A 6,107-nucleotide genomic window follows, 5' to 3' on the forward strand; every position below is an offset into this window, starting at 1 on the left:
CACATGCCTCGAATTTATGTCATTTCTATCACTGCTGTTTAATTCAGATCTCATCATTTTTTCTTAATTTACATTATTAGAATTCTTCCCTGTTCTCTAGCTCAGACTCCCTCTAATCCATCCTCCTCACTGCTCAAGTCACCTTTTAATATTATTAATATAATCACATTAATTCCCTTCTTAGAATCCTTCAGAGTAACACTGACTTTTGGTTTGGATTTCTTAGTTTATTGTAGAAGTCACACCTAAATCTTTATTCTGTCTTACAAGCTCTTTAAATACACCTTGATTTCAATACTGAGCTTCTTACAACATAAATGAGACCTATTGTTTCATGCCTACATGATGTTCTCCTAACTTGGGTTCCCTTTTCCAGCCTTATCAAGATAAAAATACCTCAACTTCAAGACTCAACTAAAGCATTACCTCCTCAAGAAAGACTTATTCACTCATCCCCCTCTGGTGCCATCAACTTTTAATAGTGTACTAGAAATGTTTAGTGATGGTTGGTTTTAAGGTTCATCACTTCAACCAGATTACAATCTAATTGAGTGCAGGGGCTATCATATTTATCATTATATCTCTAGCACCCAGAGCAATGCTTGAATCATCAAGAAACTTAATAATTCTTTGTCAAACTAGTTTTACATGAAAATTCATTTAATTTTATAATAATCTTTTGCAGTAAACAATTTTAAAGTTATTAAATTTGAAATTATGACTCAGAGAAGGTATCTTGCTCAAGCAACAATTCTTCAATTAATAAGGAGCTCCCTTCCCCTGTGCAATAAAAAGCCATTATTTATATTATAGATAGCTCTTTAATTTCTGAGACATGATTTAGCCTCTGTTTACTATCTCCTCATGGGCCATTATTAACATTAAACATAATGTTATGGATAAGTATAACTCAATTTGAGGGCGTCACTGTGAAGAGTCCATATACAATATATGTGATACATAATATTAGAATATTCCAATATTAATGACAATAGTAATGTATAAAATTCCTATAATTTCAGGCCAATATCATCTCTTTATATACAGACACAGTACTCCTAACATCACTGAATAATTTTGTGAAGTTTAAAACTTTGAACAGTGATGAATGAGTAAAAAAAATGCAACCTTATTAATCCCTTAGGTATAGAGAGTTTTCAGGGAAAACTCATGCAACTTTGTATCAGTTGCTCAGGGAAGTTCTCACTGAAAGAGTGACATTTGAACAAATATCTGAAAAAGGAAAGCCCACTTAGCACCCTAAAAAAGAGAAATCAGACCAGTAGAGATTGACATACCATGAAAAACTGAGACCCAAATAAGGTCAAGGGAAAAGAGAGTTTGAAGAGGGAAGGAGGAAGAACAGCTCAAATGCTACAGAGTGATAATATAAGATCAAGACTGAAGAACACTTATTAGTTTTCATGATTTTTTATAGCAGTTTCAAGGGAAGGGAAGGAGCAAAGAAAAATATAAAACAAAACAACAACCCCATATTCAGCAAGTTGAAGAGCAACAAAGAGGTAAGAATTCGAGAGAAATGGATACATATGAACAAACTTTTTCAATAAAATGACATTTGCATTACTCTACACTGAGTCCATCAAGAAATTACGTTTCCATTCTCTTGGAAATGTGTCCACATTTTACCATTCTTCATTCCCTACAGGGCTATCCCTAATCTAAACCACCAGCCTCTCTTTTCTGGACACTAATTGGCCATTCTGCTTGTAATCTTGCCTTTTTTGAGTCTATTAGCCACACAGGAGCAAGAATATTCTAGTTAAAATATCACTTCTCAAATCAAAACCCACCAGTAGCTTCCCTTTCACTCACAGTCTCTGCAATGGTCACAATACCCTACATGATCTGTCCCCTACTACCACCTTGTTGACTTGAAATTCTACAACTGCCTACTTCCCTCACTCAATTCCAGCCATACGGGCCTTTTCATAGTCTTCCAATAAGTCAAAGGTGGTCTTGCCCAAGGGCCTTTGTGCATGCTGTTCCTGCTGCTTGAAATACTGTGTCCTTCGGGTATTTCTGTAATTTGCTCCTCCCTTTCCTTCAGGTCTTTGCACAAATAGTACTCTTTCAGTGAGGTCTTCCCTGAGCAACTATATATAAAACTGCAAACTCCTCAACCTTGGTCTCTCTCTACATACCTCCCCTGCTCTTCTCTTTTTCCCTAGTACTTATCATTATATAAAATTTTATTTTATTTACTTCTTAGTTTATCATATGTCTCCACACACTATAACATTAGCTTCATCAAAGCAGGGATTTGTATCTGCTTTATTAACCGTTGTGTCTGCAGCACCTAGAATATGCCAGTCATATCATGGGTACTGAATTAGTATCTGTTAAAGAAATGAAAGGGTGGATGTCAAGAGAAAGAAAAAGATTAACTAGAGGAAGCAAAGGTTTATGGAAGGATTTCATAAACATAGGCAATACTATAATGTGTATATATACTGATGAAAATGAGACGAAAGTAAAATGTTGAAGATACAGGAAAACTAGAAAATTACTGACAAAACAAAGAACCCAAAGCAGCGAAGCAGTAAGAAATTAGGAAGGCAAAAATGAAGAGGGGGAAATCGGAGGGGGAGATGAACCATGAGAGACTATGGACTCTGAGAAACAAACTGAGGGTTCTAGAGGGGAGGGGGGTGGGGGGATGGGTTAGCCTGGTGATGGGTATTGAAGAGGGCACGTATTGAATGGAGCACTGGGTGTTATATGCAAACAAGGAATCATGGAACACTACATCAAAAAAAATAAATTAATTTAAAAAAAAAGAAAAGAAAGAAAAAAAAAGTGAATAGAATGGTGCCTAATCTATGCTTACTGGGATTCAGTGTTCACTGCTCCTCATTGTTCTCAGAAATTAACTTAAATGCAAAAATGAGATTAAAACAACTTGTGGTATGTCAAAAATAAGTTAACATGTTTTTCATTGTATTTTCATGAAAAGAAACTTTGTCATACAAACAGATATTATGCACTATCCCTAAGAATTATACTGATCAGTTGGTATCACAGTAACATGTTTAAATATGTACAGAATGGTTTCTATAAAAATACCATTTTATTCATGATTTTTAGGAGACCTACCAAAGAATTCAGATCACCATCAAACCAAATCCAAGTCCAATTGTTAGAAATGATCAACACTTTTTTAAAGATATTTGCTGGGTTAATGGGAGATTAAAGGAGACCCATTGTTATTCCATCTGGATCCAGCATTTCACAAATTAACATAAAAGCTTAAATAAAAATGATTTCCTTCTTTACTATCTGCGAAATAAAATCAAAGAACTCAAACATAACATCAAGTAAACTGTCCTCAAACCAATTTCACATGCCTAGTAGGCCTGATTAGTTTTGACAGCATGTAAAGAGATTTGTTGAGGGGTTCAAACACTTGGCATCAGATATGGCTCTTCTGCCTACCTTGTCTATTTGCATTTTCCAAGCATACTTCCAAGAATTTTACATTCTTCCTCTGAAAGTATATCCCATCCTCTCTAATAGCACTTTCACTACTTCACTATATCAAGCCCTTGTCACCCCTCTCAGGGACCACTACAGCAGCCTCCTTATCAAATGCCTAGATTTTTGGTTCTTAAAGTGATTACACTATAGATCTCATACAGTTATGGTATCTTCTGTGGAAGCTTTAATGACAGTAGAGCTCCATGTTGATCAAACTCCACAAATGTCATGTAGAATCACAAATTAACCTGAAGTTGGCTGTGGATGGCATGTCCTGTAGAGAAACCCTTAGAATAATTAAAATAATTTATAAGCCATTTGATCAGATATTTTCTTTGGGAAAAAGTAACATTATTCCAAAAAGTAAGTATCCTTTTGTCTTGATAGATACATGCATATATACATACATACATAGTTGTGACATCTTTTACCCCAGAACTATTTTCCTTCAGTACTCCCACAGAGTATCACCACACATCTGATTGGCTAATAAGGAATCTGAGTGTCATTATGTCACTTAACATGCTATTGGCTGAAAATAATAAAAATCCTGACTAAAACTGGCTTAGACACTAACTTAACACCCCTCGTTAGCACTAGCTCCTCTTCTCTGTAGTTTTCTTGGAATTATCTTCCTTTACATGTTGGCTTCATGCCCAGACTAAAAGAAAGGTGTTGGCAGCAGGCTTAAACATCACTTCCAGACATGACAATATCCTGAAGAGAAAAAGGGACCATGTCTTCCACATCTCCCACTTAGAAATGAGAAAACTTTCAAAAGACCTCCATAATGGATTGGATTTTGTCCCACAAAAAGATATCTGTGACTGGGATGCTATTTAGAAATAAGGTCTTTGCAGGGCACCTGGGTAGCTCAGTTGGTTAAGTGTCCCACTCTTCGTTTCACCTCAGGCCATGCTCTTGCAGCCTTGTGATCAAGCCCCACCTGGGGCTCTGTGCGCAGTGCAGAGTCTGCTTCAGATTCTCTCTCCCTTTCCCTCTCCCTACTTCTCGTGCCTTCTTTCTCTCTCTCACATTCTCAAATAAATAAAAAAAAAAAGGAAATCTTTGCAAATGTAATTAGGATGACATCATGTTCAATCCATGAAGAACAATATATCAACATTTTAATTAAAGACAAGCTCTTTAATTAATGATTAGGGTTATTATTGATTATGGTGAGTTCCCCAAACCAATGACTGTTGTCTTTTTTTTTTTTTTAAAGATTGTATTTATTTGACTGAGAGATAGAAAGAGCACAAGTAGGCAGAGTGGCAGGCAGAGGGAGAGGGAGAAGCAGACTCCCCGCTGAGCAGGGAGCCCGATGTGGGACTCGATCCCAGGACCCTGGGACCATGACCTGAGCCGAAGGCAGACGCTTAACGACTGAGCCACCCAGGCGCCCCCCAATGACTGTTGTCTTTATAAGAATATCATGTGAACACCAAGAAACAGAGGAGATACACAAGAGAAAAGTCATGTGAAGACAGAGTCAGAGATTGGAGGGATCCAGCTGCAAGCCAAGGAATGCCAAGGATTGTGAGCAACCACCAGATGATAGGAGAGAGGCATGGAACAGATTCTTCCCTCAGAGCCTTCACCCTATGGATACCTTGATTTCATACTTCTAGTCCCCAGAACTGTGAGAGAATCAATTTTTGTTGTTTTAAGCTACTCACATTGTGGTAATTTGTTACAGCAACCTTAGGAAACCAATACAATGTTCAAGCCTATGTTCTTGTGGATCACATTTCCAGGATTGGGTCACAAATCCATTCCTAAACAAATCACTGGAAAGGAAAATGGATTGGGACCATTGGTTTGACCTAGTCGTTTGTGGTAGAAAGAACTGTGGGGACTCAACCACAAGGACCACTAGAGTCAGTCACCTTTTACTTCTCCCTCTTCCTTACCACCTTCAGATGCAGTTACCAAGCTCCATAGATTGTGCTTTGTAACTCTCTTTTGTATGCATGCCTTTCTTTTAATTCATATTTTACCTTTCGACTCTTCAAAGCATTCATGTTTCAAAAATCAAAATATTACAAAACAAAATAGAAAACTACAAACATCCACCCAGAAGTTTCCCTCCACCCATGCCCCATTCCTTCTGTTCAACCACTATCCCACACCTGGTTAAACACTTATTAGTTTCTTATATATTTTTCTAGTATTTCCTTATGCAAATATTTTTAAAAGAATATAATGCCCTTAACATAAAACATAGCACTTTGGTTCTTATTTTTTTAACCTCAACTCTAAGCTTTGCGCAGTGGCAGTATCATAGCCAATGAGGTTTATCCAAGGCGTGATTATTGCTAATTGAAAACTTTTCCCAATAACCTCAACTCTATTCTGGAGATCTTTTCTCTAAATATCTTGGATATCCTTCTACATTTTTCATCCCTTTGACCATTCTCCCACTTTAAGCCACAATATTTCTCTCCTGGGGGAGTGCAACTGTCTCCAAGTGAAAAGGTTGCATTCAGTGTTGGCCCAAACAGCAGCAATAGTGATCTTTCTAAACTTTCATCTGTTCCTGTCACCTTACTTGAAAGGCACTGATGATAAAGTCTACCTAAGACCAGCTATATAACTTGCATGTCCCA

At 37.1% G+C, this 6,107-nt stretch overlaps 1 pseudogene; it reads left to right on the top strand.

Moving 5' to 3' along the window:
• The first annotated feature begins 5,759 nt into the window (after positions 1 to 5,759).
• LOC118538765 (U4 spliceosomal RNA) lies at positions 5,760 to 5,884 on the top strand (annotated as a pseudogene).
• The last annotated feature ends 223 nt before the right edge of the window (positions 5,885 to 6,107 follow it).

This window comes from Halichoerus grypus, chromosome 3, assembly GCF_964656455.1.
Source record: "Halichoerus grypus chromosome 3, mHalGry1.hap1.1, whole genome shotgun sequence".
Taxonomy (NCBI): Eukaryota; Metazoa; Chordata; class Mammalia; order Carnivora; family Phocidae; genus Halichoerus; species Halichoerus grypus.